Genomic DNA, 17500 nt, shown 5'->3' on the forward strand with positions numbered 1-17500 from the left:
GAGCCATGGAGATGGAGAAAGGTTCAATAATAATCACAACTCAATAAGGACCCGGTCTTGGTGTGTGGACGCAAGAAAGAAACATTACAACGATATAAAAAATATATAGAAAAAATAATGGATGAATAAATACAGATAATATGATTTTTGATCTATGTCCACTGGATTGGAAAATATTTGCTACAACCTCAAATGGAGTCATGAAGCGATGAGTCAATGAAGGGGAAGCGATTGAATCTTGTGTTTTGATCGCTCTGAGACGTACTCCTGGGCTGAGGGCGGAGGATATTGTTTTTTTATTTTATTTATTATTACTCCACTTCAAGAGAGCAGTTAAACGCTCCACTTGGGAATTACGATCAATACCATCTCGAGCAGAAAGCCCACCGCGGAGCCGACTACAGCTGAGGTGATTTTGTTATTTCTCCACAGAAATCAATTCCAACGGCGGATGACAATCAGATAAGGCCGCCGCCTTACACGGGAGATTGATTCAGCAGCGAAGGAACACACCGGGGTTAATTATGTCCTTTTGAGGCCCCTGTAGCGTTAATCACTTAATCTGCGAGGCGGCTAGCTTCGTTAGCTGTGAGGCTACAGTATGAGAGGGAGTCTATGGAGCGGCAGGATACTCTAGTGGTTTAGGGGTTTCATTCCAAGCCCAGAGGTTCTGTGTTCCAACATCAATGCAAGATGCTGGTTCTGCTCTTCAATGTCTCCCCAGCCTTCACTACAAGTCACTCAGGACGAAAGTGATAAAAAACAACCAAAGCCCCATTGACCGTTGATCCATCCCCATTATCATTGTCACTTTGGGCCTTTCTGTACTAAACGTGTCTGTAAAAGGACCTGAGTTCCAGCAGATGGCTGGAACGGCCTGTGCTCACATGGCGTAGAACGTGGAGTATGTGACGCAGGGAAGTGGTTGCCAGGAGACAGAGATTGATTCCCGTCTGCGAGACTGGAGTGGTTCTGAGGTGAGAGTTCTGACTTGATCAGGGACACTGTTATTCCCAGCTGCTGGAAGATTCATCCCTCAGCTCAGCTCACACCAAACCCGATGTTCGAGACTATCTGGAAGGGCCTTATCCTTGAATTCCTTCAAATCTTTTTTCTGAGTACATGTTGTCTGTTGGTTGACTTGTGTATGAGTGACATTCAACTGAATGGCAGCTTTATATTCAACCTTAGATACCGCTCTCGTTCCCTCCCTCCCTCTCTCTCTCCCTGCCTTTGAGTCTCCCTCCCTCTCTCCCTCCCTCCCTTTGAGTCTCCCTCCCTCTCTCCCTCCCTCCCTTTCTCCCTCCCCCTTTCTTCTTCTCTCTCTCTCTCCCTTCACCAATCCATCTCTCCCTTCCTCCATTGCTCCGTCTCACTCACACACCCCTTCAACCCCACTCAGAGTCTCAGAGGAAAGACAAACTAGAGGCCGAGAGCCTTTAAAACTCCAGCAAAACCCGGAGATTACCGGGAAAAGGTCCGCCGCAAAACTAGGCGGCGAGCCTGGGCGGCGGTCTGTAAAAACAGGCGGTCGTGTCGTGAGATGGACGAGGACGTGCTGAGGGACACGTAGATGGAAAAGCAGGGAGAGACGCGGTGGTGCGCTGTGGTCACCAGAGCAGAGAACACATCACAGTACTTCACACACACCACTGGGTTTAGCCTCTCCTCGCTGCTGGGAGCGCTCAACTCTCCAACCATGTCGTCACTTATATATACATATATATATACATATATATATATATATATATATATATATATATGTATATACATAGAGAGAACCCTCCATTAGATAAACCTATACGCTCCAATGGGAAACCCCCCACATGAAGAGAAGTATTAACAGGAACCCTGCCTTTAAGCTAAATCATTTGTTTACATTACACATTTCTGGGAGAAATATCAAAAGCTTTTGGAGGAAACCTCGGTTTTCAAGGATCTCCACAGATGGAAACCATGTATGAATGTCGGCCTTCAACACACCTGCTGGTCAGACCCAGCCCGGCCCGTGTTTAACTATGTAGATTGATGATGTTTCAGCGGTCTGCACTGCAAAGGGAAAGTCTGAGTTCAGACGCAGCAGTCAAGGTCGACCATTAAGTAGACGATAGGTACGAGTGGGGCCACCTTGGGAGGTGGAGGAGGTTCTGCCACCATAACCCTGAAGGACCTTCTGCAAGACAGGAAGCAGTTCATCTAAACAGAGCTGAGGTCAGCAGGTTTGGGAAGGCTGGCTTCTGTGAACACTCGACTGCTGTTCTGAAGAAACAGTGCTTATGGTACAGGCCAGGGCAGACATCACATAGACTGGTAATCAGATGGAATTAGAAGGAAAGTGTTGACATTAAAGTGACCAAGGGGGCAGGAATGTCTCGTGGGTGTTTGAAAGGCTTTTGGGTTCAAACTCCAATGCCTGCGGTCTACCTGTATCTGAAACAAATTCACTGAAAGTTGGCCTGGATCAAGGTAAATAGTAAAAGTACCAAATGGTAATTCATATTCTCTCCACTAGACTATCAAGTGTCTCAACAGGACCATGGCTGAAACATGGTGTTGGATCAAACCCATAACCAGTATCAGCATCAAACCCCATAACCAGTATCAGCATCAAACTCCATAACCAGTATCAGCATCAAACTCCATAACCAGTATCAGCATCAAACTCCATGGCCAGCTCCACTGAGCTCCATGTTGGACCTCACTACTACGTGGACGAGGAGCTTCTCACTGAGTTCCACTGAGCTCCACTGAGCTCCATGTCTCCACGTTGGACTCCACTCCCCCGTGGTTGAGGACCTACTCACTTGTAGACCCGGGCGTTGTACTTCCTCTCTCCAGGGAAGCCGAACATGCCGCAGATGACGCGGCTGTTCTGCAGGTTCCAGTCGGCGTTGCAGATCTGCTTCCACTTGCCGCCGTCCTTCACCTCCACGTAGCCCTCCGTCACGGGGATGCGCTTGCGGTAGGACGAGAGGATGGCCCGGATCCTCACGTCCTCCACCTGGATGTTGAGGTTCTGGGGGAACACCACACACATGTTACAGTACAGACCCCCATACTCAGCAGCTTAGGACACTGTGATGCCTCGTTCATCTGCGGTAACACTCCTGCACTAGAGCTCGATCTGCCTGACGGGCTCTCTGCTTGTTCGCCTTAAAGCGACTTCTTCGTTCTTGTTTTTGACATACCTTCCCTTTCAGTTTAGAAGTCGATTTTTCAGTCATTTTGAATGAACAGTCTACTTTTTTATGTCGTGTAAAAGTCTGTTCACTTCCATGTTTTGTGCCTGATGAACCCCTTGGAAACGAGATGCTGCATCTCAAGGGGTTTGTTTGAATAACTGAAACCTCCACGCAACGCACAAGGTCCGCAATGACAATCTCTAGCTTGTTGGCTAATGGCTAATGCAGTTTATCGTCGGCTTAACAACTACTGTTACAGCTGCTCCGTTTCCATCTCGTGCCTGTATGCGCTGTTCTAAGGGTTTTTGCAATATTAAAGTGATCTTGATAATACACAGGCCTATTAAGTATTTTTATTTGATCCAGCAGCAGCTGGTTCCAGGTGTTGCTTGGAGGTTTCAGGACCTCCCTCCTGTATGGTGTGTGTCCTTGTTTAAATGGATGGTTTTAATTGCGGAACTCGAACCCATAACATGGTTATTATTTAAAATATAAAGGGGAAGTGCTGAGTTTGAGTCTGATGCACGCGTGGCCTCAGATGGGAGCGCTACAGGCGTACGTCGTGAGTAAACAGCCCCTCACATCTGGATAGAATCTGCATCCCGTGCCTTGAAAGGACCTCTGCTGCACATGGTTAGCATCGCTCGCTGACACGTAGCGTAGCGTCCCTCATCAAAGTCACAACTCTTCTCTTTTCCGCGCTGCAGTGGTGGAACGAGCTCCCTGCCGATGTCAGGACCGCAGAGTACCTAGCCAGCTACCGCAAAAGACTCACTTGTTCAGAGTTCACCTAGACTCTGCATAGCCTCCCCCCCCCACGCCCCTCTTCCACACTTATTGTATGTAGTAAGTCCTGGGACTTGAAAACAATACTGAGAATTGTGTAGCATCTTATCCTAGCTATCTATAGGGGCGACATTAGCTCAGGAGGTAGAGCGGGTTGGCTGCTAACCGCAAGATTGCTGGTTCGATCCCCGGCTCCTCCTAGCTGAGTGTTGTGGTGTCCCTGAGCAAGACGCCTCACCCTAAATACTCCTCATGAGCTGGCTGTCGCCCTGCATGGTTGACTCTGCCATCGGTGTATGAATGTGTCAGTCAACACTGTAAAGCGCTTTGGATAAAAGCACTATATAATGAAGATAATTTATCTTTGTATATGGGTAAACCTAGCTATTGCATGGCACTTGGTTCTATGAACACCTTTACTGTACCGGTTTAAATGGGTGCTGAGGGGGGCTGCGCTGGGGGGGAACGTTCCGGGCACAAGGGCGGCCTTGTAGGCACACGTGCGTCAGGTAGCGGTGACGTCCGCAACCTTTCCGTGGTTTCAACTGGCGTCCCTCACACAGCGCTAAAAGAGGAGGTGTTGAAGGCTTTATAATGTACCCTATGTTTCACCTTATGACCTTTACTTTACACCTTGTATCCTTTTTCTTCTATCTGACATTTTTATAATATCACTTTATAATATCACTTTATAATATCTTTGTCTGTGTGTCTGTGTCTTGGTTCCGGCCCTGGGCTCGTTGGATGCCCTTGGATTTAGTCCTCTACTACACTTGTATATTTTTTGATTGATTTAAGTTGTGGTTTTGTGTTCTGTGCGTTTTACAGACAGATTCACCGGCTGATAAACAAAAAGGACCCCTGCCCGGACTGAGGAGGTGATGAAGGCAGGAGATTACGTTTGGAAGAGACCAATCAGGTGGACAATCCGGTCAGAGGCCGATCAACCCTAACCTCCTTTGTGAGGATTTAACCAACGTTCTTCCTGTCAGCCATGCACTGAGCCCACATTCTGGTGCTACGTGACAGAGCAGGCTAACTGCCGGGAGCTCAGACCGCTGTCTGGACGGGTGTGGCGGCAGTGCTGCTGGGTCGAGGTCAGTTTCCTGAGCGACCAGTATTGTGTCATACGTGTTGAAACAAACCAAACCCTTCAGATCACATGAGGAGAATGCAACGGAGGCCGCCACAGAACCAGAGGCTAAAAGAAAAAAGGATTTATGTACTTTTTAATATCTCCCAGTGCGACAACCCACATTAAAAACATTACCCGCAAGTCCTGGGGGCAGAAAAGTCTAGTGTACACACTGGAAGCCAGCTGAGATCGTGGATAATAATGACAGGACGTGTGGTTGTGGAGATCCCTCTTCAGTAGCAGATGATATGTTCCCCGACCAGGGCAGATAATCATATGGTAGCAGTACGTCAGCAGGCAATTAGTTGTCAGAAAGCTATAAATTCCCTTAGCAAGCTCCTTCGAGATACCTCGAAAAACCACCACTGCCCTGGTGAGGACATGAGGCGTCTGGAGAGATCCGGCGTCTACCCCACGACCGCCAACTTCAGCCGGTGTTGGTGAATGTCGTGACACATTCTCTCACCTCATGCACTGCCAAGCAAATGCCAGATAAACCAATGTGTTCCCAATTAAGACTCTCACACATCCAGATATCAGTACCAGGGTTCATTTTAGTCTCAGATAAACAAGATGTTTCTAATGTAGACTCACATTGACTTATGTATGCAATGGATAGTAAACAGTATGCATTGTTATTCCCATGCCATGAATCCCATGCTGGGATGCTCTACGGCATTCCTTTAAGTCCATGTTGCGGATGAATTATAGATGCTGGGTTGGCTTACATGCACAACTTCTCCCCCCTTCCCATTTCATGGACCTCCCTCCATCCTCCTGAAACCCACTTCCTGCTGAGGTTTCAGATGTTTCTGCACATGTTTAGAGGACGTGTTTTTTCTGAGCGTGTTTGGTTGGCTGCAGCGAGCCTCGGCGAGGGGCAGGGTTCTCCGACAACATGTGGCTGTTGTTTGTGGAGGGAGGAGGGCGTTCTGCCGTGTTTGTGTAAGAGCGAAGTGGCGGAGTGGAGGGAAAAGCCATTAAGTCTGCGCTTGACTTCTTAGCAAAGAGGTGAGGGATGCTGGCGGAAGCACACTGAGCTACAAAACATCTCCCTGTCTTCCTCTCAGGATTATGCACATATGATGCTATGACAATAATCATACAAAGTCGACTGTGGCAGTAAATTCATTAGAATTATTTCATAAGAGAAAGGTGCTTTCACTAATGCTGTTGCAAAGCTCTTGAACTTCAGGTTTGTCCCAGATTTCCTGGAGACCCACCAAACTGGGCCCAAATGTGCAGGTGGAAAACTCGTTCTCCTCGTGGAGGTCTGCTCGCTGCGTGACACCACAGCAGCCACGGAGAATCGATTACGTGAGGCTGGAAATGATCCACCAGAGAGCAAGAAACTGGGAAAACCAAACAAACTGTGAGGTGACATCACAGGAGAGGTATTGTGTGTTGAGCAGGGGCACAGAACTCAGAGGCCTGTCTGGAAAGGTTGCTGGTTCCGCTTTGGAACGTCTCAGGGGGCCTGGTTGGTACACAGAAGCTACTATTAGGCCATTATTGGAACCAGACGGGGGAGCTGCATCACGTAGGGAGCTAGGTGGGTTCCATGCTGGAACAACAGCATGGAACCCACAACACAAGTCGTGGCCTAGGTGTGGAACACAATGGTCCAGACAGGAAGGTATGTTCACAAAACACCAATATTGGTTAATAATATGACTGTTTATATTAAGAATACACACAGAAACAATGCCTGGCAAAGTGTGTTTGATCTGATGTTTCCTCTTCAGTTAAACATTGCTTTATCCTGTAATGCCGGGATCAGACTAAACAAAATCTGATTTTGACACGATTTTTCATCACTGTCAAATTTCCAGCGTCAGGCCTGAATAAGAAAGTCAGGAATGATAAATCATGCAAACACTCATCAGGGTGGCCCACTGCACCCTGACAAAAACCACCATTTCTGAATAATATTTCCCTGTTTAGTTTGACAACTCCTCCAATGTGGTCCTTGAGTTGACCAATAGGATGACAGAGTGCCCTCTGGTGAACCGAGGAAGGGTTCAGGTTCGTTGTGGGTGCAATACCCCTGGCTTCAGCCACCCGGGGAGCTAGCATCACACTAGCAGTAGCACTTCTGTTACCATGATTGACAATTGTTGGACCCTCCTCCCCGACGACCTATGAACTCCTGCAAGGTCGTAAAAAATAAGATGATCGGGTCGAGGTCATACTGTGGCCAAGAGATGGCAAGATTTCACGTCTTTATAATTGGCTAATCTGACATGGTGACCCAGAGAAAGACAAACATACGATGATAATATGAGACATAATTATTTTGAACACAATAACTAATCAACACAGCTTCTTAAAACTCAAACGATTCAGCCACTTAACCAGGAAAACCTTTATGACTGAAACCATCTCTGGGGAAGGTCATGGCAGCAGAAACCCTGAGGTCACGACCTCATCTCCTCCATCACCTCCATCCTACCACCACCAAAAAAACACCTGAATGTCAAAGCATCGGCTTCATGAAACTGTTGTTTCACAAAGGATCCGTTACACCAAACCTTGGCAAAATTGTCGCAAAGGTAAATTCACAGTTCTGCAATTTTCTAATGTCCCCGTCCAAATGGTGACTTCATAACTTCTCCTCACATGGCACTCCTTTGACATCTTAATCAACATCTGGGCCAGAGGAACAGAAGAGTGCATCGTTTCAACATGTGGTTAGAATAGAGGACCTAACCCTCTGGCGGTGAAATGCCTGTAAGAGCTGCAGTGGACACAGAACCAGTGAAACAGTTTAACTCAGCACTTTATCCCGTCACACTTTTGTTTTTAACTGGTTTGTCGTAAAAGGTTTCACGCTGTTATGTATTTTAATGTGAGCCCCTGTCTAAGACAATATGCTGTCTCTGTTGATGGACAATTAAGTTTTGTTATCTTATTGAGTCTAATCTGAAAGCAGGCCATTGAAGCAAGTCCTCATTAAGGTTTTAGAGGAAGAAGAGACAGAGACTTTACTGTGAGTGTCAAAATGGTGTTTAAAACTTATTTTGTAGCATTCGCAGCTACTTCTGTTCAGTGAACATCTGTTGTAACTTGAGGACGTATTACTGGAGGGCGGACGGTCCCACAAACCCACAAAACAAATTTACGATTATATGTTTTTCTTCCGATTGTAGAATTCAGTGAAATGTCACGTGCCGCTTTGTTTGACTATTTCGTTTGCAGTTGTTTCCCTCGGAGCAATTAAAAGGGTCTTTGTTTACCAATGAACAACAGATGTTGCCCAGCGCCGCACCCAGCCACAGTGTTCACAGTGGCTCTGCAGAAGATTACCACGTAGATTAAAAGGGAATTAAATGATTTCGCTCTGGCACGAGAGCCTTATCTGCCAGTGGAAACATGTGAAGAGCAAAGATATGCACGAACGAACAAACACACCGCCTGACAGAGCCTGATTATTTACTTAGCAAAGAGATGGATCCGTTTATACTGCACAGTACTATGATGGCATTGATCTGATAAATAGTCACATATTTGTACATAGCTACAACAGATATATCAAATTCCTCTGAGTTTTGTATGAGTGAATCTTGTATTGGTTGCAACTGAAACAGGTGGACCCTACTGGTTGAAAGTAACGACAAATGGCAATGTCCTCAATAAAGAAACCAATATGAGGAATTAACATTTACATTTAAGTTGGGGCCTTTAGCAGACACTTTTATCCAAAGCGACTTACAATAAGTACATTTGTCAGAAGAAAGAGAAACAACAATATATCGCTGTCGTTACGGTAAGGATGTTCATAGAAACAAGTGCCAATTGTTAGGGTTAATTAACAATTATTTCTGGTCCAACTGTCTGCATCTAGCCTTCACTGACAGATGAGTGTGTGCATGCATGTATGTCTTCTTGAATCTATTCTCACTTTGAATAAGAGTAGACTCAACATGCTCTCCGGAGGTCCATTCGTCCTGGATGATGTCAGGTTCACCCTGAGCAAAGGGGGCTGGCAGCTCCCTCCCATGCCCCGCCGTGTACGCCCTACAGCGTGTGTGAACGCCTCCGCGTCCCTCCCACCACGCAGGTCTGCGGTTCCCACTGTTAGCTCGCACACAGACACATAGGATCACGCGAGCACGCTAATTAAACAGGAAGCCTGGGAGCTGGCACGGAGAGAGCGGCCGGGCATTAGGGCCAGTCGGTGGAGCGACAGACATCATGCTGACCCAGCAGTTTATACAACATCCTACTGCGGTCTGGTACAGGAGGGGGGGGGGAGATAGAGAGGGGGGGAGAGAGAGAGAGAGAGCGAGAGAGAGGGAGAGAGAGAGAGAGAGAGAGAGAGAGAGGGGGGAGAGAGAAAGTGAGATGAGAGAGGGAGAGAGAGAGAGAGAGAGAGAGAGAGAGGGGGGGGGGGGGAAAGTGAGATGAGAGAGGGAGAGAGAGAGAGAGAGAGAGAGCGAGTGAGAGAGAGAGAGAGAGAGAGAGAGAGAGAGAGAGGGGGGGGGAAGAAAGAGAGGGGGAGTGAAAGAGGGAGAGAGAGGGCAAAAGAGAGAGAGAGGGCGAGAGAGAGAGCCGAGTTGACCCTTCAGCTGTGCCAGAACAAATGAGTAATCAGAGAGAAAATTGAAGCTGTAAAACTCTGCTTGGGGTGAGCTCACCACCATGCCTGGTAAAGTAGTTAGGAGGGGAGAAGGAGAGAGAGAGAGAGAGAGAGAGAGAGAGAGAGAGAGAGAGAGAGAGAGAGAGAGAGAGAGAGCGGGAGAGAGAGAGAGAGGGAGGGAGAGGAGTGAGAGGGGAGGAGAGGGGGGAGGGAGAGAGAGGGAAGAGAGGAGAGAGAGGGAAGAGAGGAGAGAAAGGGAGAGAGAGAGACATATATAACTTTCTCTGTCTCTGTCTCTCCTTCTGGTTATATATGTGTTATATAACTCTCTTTCTCTCTCACTGTCTCTTTCTCTCTGTCTCTTTCTATGAGAGAGAGAGGGGGAGACAGAAAGAGAGCTATATATAACACTAAGGAGAGACAGAGAGAGAGGGACTGCAGATGGAAATCAGGGACTGATGGAAATTAGCTTTTAGCTATAATCTTGTACAAGCCATCTTTTTGCTCCATATAATTTATGAACCTTGTACATGGTCCCTGTCTTAAATAAACCAATAAAAAAAGAGAAAAATTCAAACATAAAGAAAGAGAGAAAGAAGGAAAGGAAATATGAGTTTGTCTTCCTTGACTGCGTGGATCCTAGGTTGACTCTGGAAGCGAAATTGAGGCTGAATTCACTTTGAAACAAAGTAAGGCCAGATTTAGCTTGTAGCCTCGACCTATTAGCCAAAGTTCTCCCCACTGTACTCCACAACTCTTTCACTCACACACACTCTCGTGCACACAGGCTGTGAAGAGTAGAACATTGTGTAAAATCCAGACAAAATAACCTCAATGTGTGGCATGAGGCTGAACCCAATCTGGATCTCACTGGTCAACTCACACATAACACACCCTGATCCTCCCGAAATGCCCTCAAACTAAAACTTTTCCTGTCTTTCTTTCACCTTCTGAACTTATGTAAGCTCATGGAAATCCTTTAGCAGTGATGAAACCAAACCAATCGCAGCACCAACGCCGGCTTGTAATAAGACTGCAGGGTAGTGTTCTGCTTTTCCCCTTCCTCCAATCACTGACTGCCCGGTTGAATTAGAGGCTGATCTTTCATAGAAAAACTGCCTTGATGCTCGCTGCTGCTGCCGCTGCTGTTGCTGCGGTGGTGTTGGTTGTTGTGACTGCGTCTGTGTTGGCAGCACAAGGTCTGCATTGATTAACGCTGTGAGCTGTCAAACCCTGCCCGGAAATGAGCGAGGCCAAAGAATGCAACTCATAAATAGCAGAGGTATTTATTCATATAAAGAAATCAGCCCGGGATGGAACGCCGTGCTGAATGTAGGCCGATCTCAATGACTTCCTTTCAGAAAACACTTCCTTCCCCTCCAATGAACGGCAGAGACGGCAGACACCTCGTCCCTCTTACAGGAGCACAGAAACATCCCACATCCCAGGATGGAAACCAATCTGTCCCTGTAAGACCGTCCACAGAGAGGCACAACGCTAAATATAACTCCTCTAAACAAAGCCCTGGTTTCCACACAGCCACCAAGGGCATTTCCAGTTGGATATGTTTACAGTTGTCAGGAATCGCTCATTTCATAGATTTAACTATTTATTGCATGACATGGTTACACAATTCAGTTTGGCAGGTATGGTTTCACTCTTTTCTGGCGCTCCCCTGGTGTAGGATTTAAAGCATGACATACAGATGTCAAATACAGAATACCAACATACACAACAGGGTGCACTATACAATCAGATATCTCACCTCCTTGTGTAGGTTACATACTGTACAATACAGAGCAGAACCAAAGCAGATAGAGACGGGGGTGAATTCTGCTCAGCCCACTTAAGTCGCAGAGTGAATGTTTGAGAGGGCAGGTCTTAAAATTTAAGACCTGCCCTCTCAAACATTCACTCTGAAAAAACTCTGATTCACACTGAAAGGCGGTCAATTTAATAAATTGACCGCCTTTCAGTGTACCTGCGTTTGATTGGACCACTTTAGCAAACAGCTGATAGGGGACCGCACGACTAGAGAGTCCCGCCAGAACTAGCTACGCCCATTGGTGTTCATGTTACCTTTATATCTGGTCATTTAAAAAACTCCAAAGTGCTGCACCACGACCCTTCTAAAAAGCCACCACTGGACAGACTGCAGTGTATTGTGAGACTGTGAGTATTTAGGGGTCTTCCGACAAGGCCTTTGAAGACCACAGACTCCTGTGGCTCTCCTGGCCTTCTAACAATGAGGCCAAGAGGAATCCCGGGAAGGTCATGTGACACAGCCCTGTCAGGGTTCACGCCACCCTGCTCCTGACCCCCTCTCTCACGGTCCCCGCTCGGCGACCTCGGTCCAGATGTCCTCCTCACCTCCGCTCTACTGGGACGGCCGGCCTGCCCCAGACATACCAGTACTGGTGCTGAACCAGTTGGCGTTCACATGCGTCTCAGGGGAGCTGGGCCACAGCTAGATGGACCAGACTGGTGAACTGTCGATGTATCGACTATCGAGCTAGTCACCAGTTGTTAAAGCTGTCGAGCTAGTCACCTGCTGCTAAAACTAGTGTGCTAGTCACCTGTTGCTTAAGCTGGCAAGCTAGTCACCTGCTGCTAAAGCTGGCGTGCTAGTCACCTGCTGCTAAAGCTGGCGTGCTAGTCACCTGCTGCTAAAGCTAGCATGCTAGTCACCTGCGTTGGGGGAGGGTCTTTGGAGGGAGGCATGAATGGAGGGGTGGAATACTTTAAGAATCTTGTTTACTCTTCAAACTGCCTGCCGTAGCTTTCATGAAAGCTCTGTGAGCAAACACCAACTTGTCCCTTGTACCGCATTGCAGGACGTAATTGTCCCTTTTGTCACGTGATCGCTGACTCACCTGTGTAAAAATAGAAGCACTGCGCTCACAATATCATTTTTTTTACAATGATTAAACCCACACTGTGTAACCTTTTGACTGAGGCCATCCCTTAAGAGGTTGAGATTATGTGAAATCATGAGTGCATTTGTATTTGTATGAGTAGTATGATGTACCAGTGATGGCTCAAACAACCTCAGGTAATGGTCTTTAGAAAAAAAGGAAATATAGTTACATAGAAACAGACAAAGATTTAAATAGTGCAGGTTGTAGCTAGGTTGTCACTTCCTGTAGTGCTGTTTCACCCTGGCTAACCTCTGTTTTAAGGCAGAGAAGGTAAAGTCCATATTCCAGTCCACCAACAAGCTAATTTCTCTCCAACATTGGCTACATGGACGCCAAACTGCACGCAGCAGTACAAAGTCTTCTGGCTATGAATATTTAATACACAACAACACTGTTATCGTGCTATCATTCTCTGGGTATTTGCCTTGGCCAGCCCTTATGTTTCAGGGCCTGGACAGACATCTTTAACCAGTATGAGGTCACCTCTCCCAGTGGAATCTGATTAAATAACCGATGTACACGTAACCTCCAGGAAGTCATTTTGTTATGAGGTATAAACTGAACTTAAATACTGAAATGGCTCCATCCTGGCCGATAGGAAAATGTGCGCTGTTGTTTTTATGATGAGGGATGTAAAAGAGTCATAACTACACTGGCAGGGGCCTCTTACCCCAGGAGGAGAACACACAGGGGAGATGGCAGAGCCTGCTGCGGCATTCGCACATGGGTTACCACTTCCAGATGGGGGGAGGGCAGGGGGAGGGAGAGGGAGGGAGGGGGAGGAGGCGGACACGAGGCCAGGCAGAACATTTGGGTTCTCACACAAGCTCTTGATGCTGCCGGGCTTCTGCTCGGTGGATGGAAACACTGACTGGATTATCTGGCTGCAGGGAGCCAGCCGTCTGGACCCTGCTGTCAATACCAGATAAACAACAGTGATGAACAGATATCAACTCCTCTTCACCTGGGTATGTGCGTTCTCCTGGACGTTGGTGGGGTTACTTATAATGGAATGGACTGATTGCACTGTAAATGATGAATGCATTTATACAGTGCTTTTATAACCAGCGGCCACTCAAAGCGCTTTACAATATGGCCTAACATTCCCCCATTCATGCACACATTCACACTCCGACGGTGGAGTCAACCACGCAGGGCGACAGCCAGCTCGTCAGGAGCAGTCGGGGTAAGGTGTCTCGCTCAGGGACACCTCGACACTCAGCTTCACCTCCTGAGCCGCATGCCACTGTAGCCGTTGCATTGTCGGAAAAAAACCTTGTGGAGAAAGTGTCGGTACGGGGGGGCCGTGAGTTTGTCTCCGGTTTCTCAACTCAAGCGGACCCTGACGTCCTTAACAGAACGGAGGCGTCTGCTTCTGCTGCACGTCTTCACACACATTCTTGTGAGTTAAGCAACTTTCCACACGAGAAAGATGAGTGCAGAGAGAAACTGCAGGAGAGAGTGAGGAGAGAGAGAGAGGGAGAGGGGGCGGAGAAAAACAGAGGGGAGAGACAGAGAGACAGAGGGGAAAGAGAGAGACAGAAAGGAGAGAGAGAGAGCGAGCCAGAGAGAGAGCAAGAGCCAGAGAGTGTAAGAGCGCCAGAGAGAGGGAGAGCGTGATGGAAGAGGGTTTGTGGTTCGCTCATAACATTGGAATGTGGAAGCATGAGAGGCTGCACAGTAGAGTGGAGAGATACCATTAGAGAGAGATTATCCTGGGCAGATAGCGCTCTGCCTCCGGCGGCCATTACCTCGGGGCTCACTCACAGGCTGTTTAGTAGCTCCTGCAGCCCCTCCTACACCCAGTGACAGTGATGAACGCGCAATTTCACACAATTACACACAATTACCAGTTTAACCTCACAGCCCCCCCCCCCAACACACGGTGACTGGCAGCTACGCCGCCGTTATTAAGACTGATGGCGGGCAGCGCTCGTTGGATCCTATCTGATTGGCTCTCGTCAGCCTCGGGGAGACGGCTGTGTGATGCCTACCCCGTAAGTGATCAATCACCTCGCTGAAATCAAGAGGGGAATAATATTATACTTGTATATTTATGGACTTTATGAAGGTTATCCGAGGTGGGTCAGACAGAGAAAGACGAGGTTTTCCTCAGGGAGAAATGAAAAAAAGAAAAAGAAATTCGACATATATTTCAGAACCAGTTTCATGCGTTTGGAGAAGCCTGAGGTTTGATGGCGGTGTGAACTGGAGATCAATGGCTGAAGGGGTCTGGGCGTGTGCTTGAGAGAAGGCAGGACTAAAACTATGAGAAACATACATTTCGTATGGATGTTACAAAACGTAAGAATCGACGGAAAACAGCTGACTTGCTCATGATAGCGTTTTCACGTTAAGGGCAACACCAGAAAACCGTAGACGTGCTAAAGGTTAGCGATTCTTACGCTCAGCGTAACAACAGAAAACCGTAGACGTGCTCTCAAGTTGGCGATTTTTACGTTGAGCGAATCTACGGAAAACAGTTGACGTGCAAAACGTTAGCGTAGTACCTCCACATGGTTGGGCAGCGTGTTGATGAACTTGAAGCCCGGGATCCTCTTGTCGCTGCACACCACCCCCACGTCCTCCGAGTGCTTGCAGTCCGACACGCCGATCCCGTTGGACGGGCACAGTGCCAGCGTTCTCTCCTTGCCGCTGCAGTGGACGTTGTCGAACCAGACGCGGCCTGAACACAGAACCGCAGACACCATTTCCATTTCCATTTAGGATGTATAGCAGACGCTTTTATCCAAAGCGACTGACAATGAGTTGTCAGAAGTAAGAGAAACAACAATATAACAGTGTCGGTACAGTAAGGACGTTCATAGAACCAAGTGCCAAGCACTAACAATTGTTAGGTTAACCCGTTCCCAGTACACAACAAAGGTAGCTAGGATAAGATGCTACACAATGCTACTATTTAAGCTCTATTTTGTAAGTGCAAGGACATACAACATACAATAAGTACGTAAGAGGGATGGGGGGGGGGGGGGGGTAAGGGGGGAGGCTATGCAGAGTCTAGGCAAACTAGACTGTCACCACCGAGAGGTTTCTGTTTAAACGGAACGTGACAACATGTCGTTATGAGGGGCGTAGCCGAGGGTGGTGAAATCCATCCTTAGGACAAACTGATGGCGGGATGCCCAGAAATCTCGGTCAGCTTTTGTCAACATTTTTAAGCAGTGATGAAATAGCGAGAGTCTGCTGACCACCGCTGGGTCCCCAGTCCACGGCTGGTATTTTAGAGCGCTGTCGTCGGCCTTGAGTACACACAACATTTGAATTTATCAAGAGGGCAGGGGTCTCTCGTAAAGTGCTCCTACGTATTAACAGCTTGAGACAGTTCATAGTGTGTTGTGCCTTTCCTGTAAACAGATTTGTTCTGGACTCTAGTTGCAATCAAATAAAACAAGTGTAGGGTTCTTTTCAGTGAGTGGCGTCGTTGACCTGCATTGACCGTACTCCTTTCTGTTTTCATAACCAAACCACTTCCTGCTTACCTTTAAGTGCAACAAATCCTCAACCTGGAACATCCAGAATGTAAAAAACCTAACTATTGCATCATTATACCCTAACCTTTCCAACAGAGATCCCTCCCTCTCCAGGAACTCCACTCTAAACACGGAACAGAAAGCCTACAGCGAGGGGAACTCATGAAGACGACTAGCGACCCAAACACCCTCTGGACCCTACCTTCTCCCTTCCCGTACTTGGCGGAGGGCGACCAGGACACGGCCTCCAGGTAGCCCAGCTCGCGGCACACCACCTGGGCGTTGTGGATGGAGAAGTCGTCGTCGCAGACGGTGCCCCACTCCCCGCTGTAGAACACCTCCACGCGGCCCTCATTGTGCTTGCGTTTGTCGCCCGCCAGACGCAGCTGGATCCTGGGCGTGTCGGCCGGGATGTGGGGCGCGCTGTACACCTCCTGCTCCGGCTCGGGGTACCCGGGCGGGTAGCCCATTTCCTCGTACTGGGCCCGGACCAGTGGGGCGAGCAGCGCCAGCAGCAGTAGGGACCCGTGGAGGGAGGGGTGGTGGTGCTGGTGGTGTTGGCAGGGGGCCGGCATGTTGGCTCAGGTGGAGGGCGTCCGACGGAGGGCACTGGTTTAAGATGAGATAAGGCTTTGTTAATCCCGGGAGGGGACACCAGGTGTTACAGCGGCAAATGACATTAAAGAGGTGCAAACAGTGCAAAACGATGAACAGATACACCCCTATACTGCTGGCTTTTAGAGGTTGGGGGAGTAATGGGATAAAAAATGGAAGAAAATCCCAAAAATCTTGTCACCCTAGGAGCAGGGAGACAAAGAGTCCCGATAGAAAACTAAGAGCCAATGTCCAGGACATAGTTGGGTTAAGAGGGACATCCAAGAGCAGAGGCTCAGGAGATAGGGTAGGAGACAGAGAAAGGAGAAGAGAGGGATGTAATTGACTATAAACACTTTTCTCCCAAGGGAATTCAAAGCCACATTCGGAGCCATGTCATTACGCAGCAGGTAGGGCTAAAGGGGGGATTTGCTGCAGGATGCCTACAGGTTGGACTGTCGTCGTTTGGGATGGAGCTCAGAACCTCTCGACGAGGCTGTTCTATAAACTGGCAGTTGGAGAGCAGAAGACCAGCCGAGGGGGGTCCGATGAGGAATGAGGCGCCGACATGATGTCACCATCCTCATAATGTTTATTCGTTTCCCACACCTGGACGGGTTTGTGTAATGATGGCAGAGTGTGTCATTACCAGATAGTTTACACAGCTTTAAAATTCAAGACCTCATCCTGTTTAAGTGGCACTGGGAGGGCCGGGGCAGGGCTGTGAATGTTTGTTAAAGCCTTGCGGCATCGGAGCAGAGACCGTAATCTCTGCATCCACCAATCACAACCTCTGGTGGAATTAGATCCGTTAG

At 48.1% G+C, this 17500-nt stretch overlaps 1 pseudogene across 1 annotated transcript in view; it reads right to left on the minus strand.

The window, feature by feature from the left end:
* Window positions 1-2804: 2804 nt before the first annotated feature.
* LOC311376776 (lysyl oxidase homolog 2B pseudogene) overlaps window positions 2805-17500 on the minus strand; it is a 16798-nt pseudogene continuing 2102 nt past the window's right edge. The window contains exons 2-4 of the transcript in view: window positions 16294-16700; window positions 15111-15286; window positions 2805-3016 (exon numbers count right to left, since the gene is read on the minus strand). The product of the transcript in view is annotated as a lysyl oxidase homolog 2B pseudogene (transcript). The remainder of the gene's footprint in view (window positions 3017-15110; window positions 15287-16293; window positions 16701-17500) is intronic.

Source organism: Micromesistius poutassou (assembly GCF_964030765.1).
Source record: "Micromesistius poutassou genome assembly, contig: SCAFFOLD_3283, whole genome shotgun sequence".
NCBI classification, from domain to species: domain Eukaryota; kingdom Metazoa; phylum Chordata; class Actinopteri; order Gadiformes; family Gadidae; genus Micromesistius; species Micromesistius poutassou.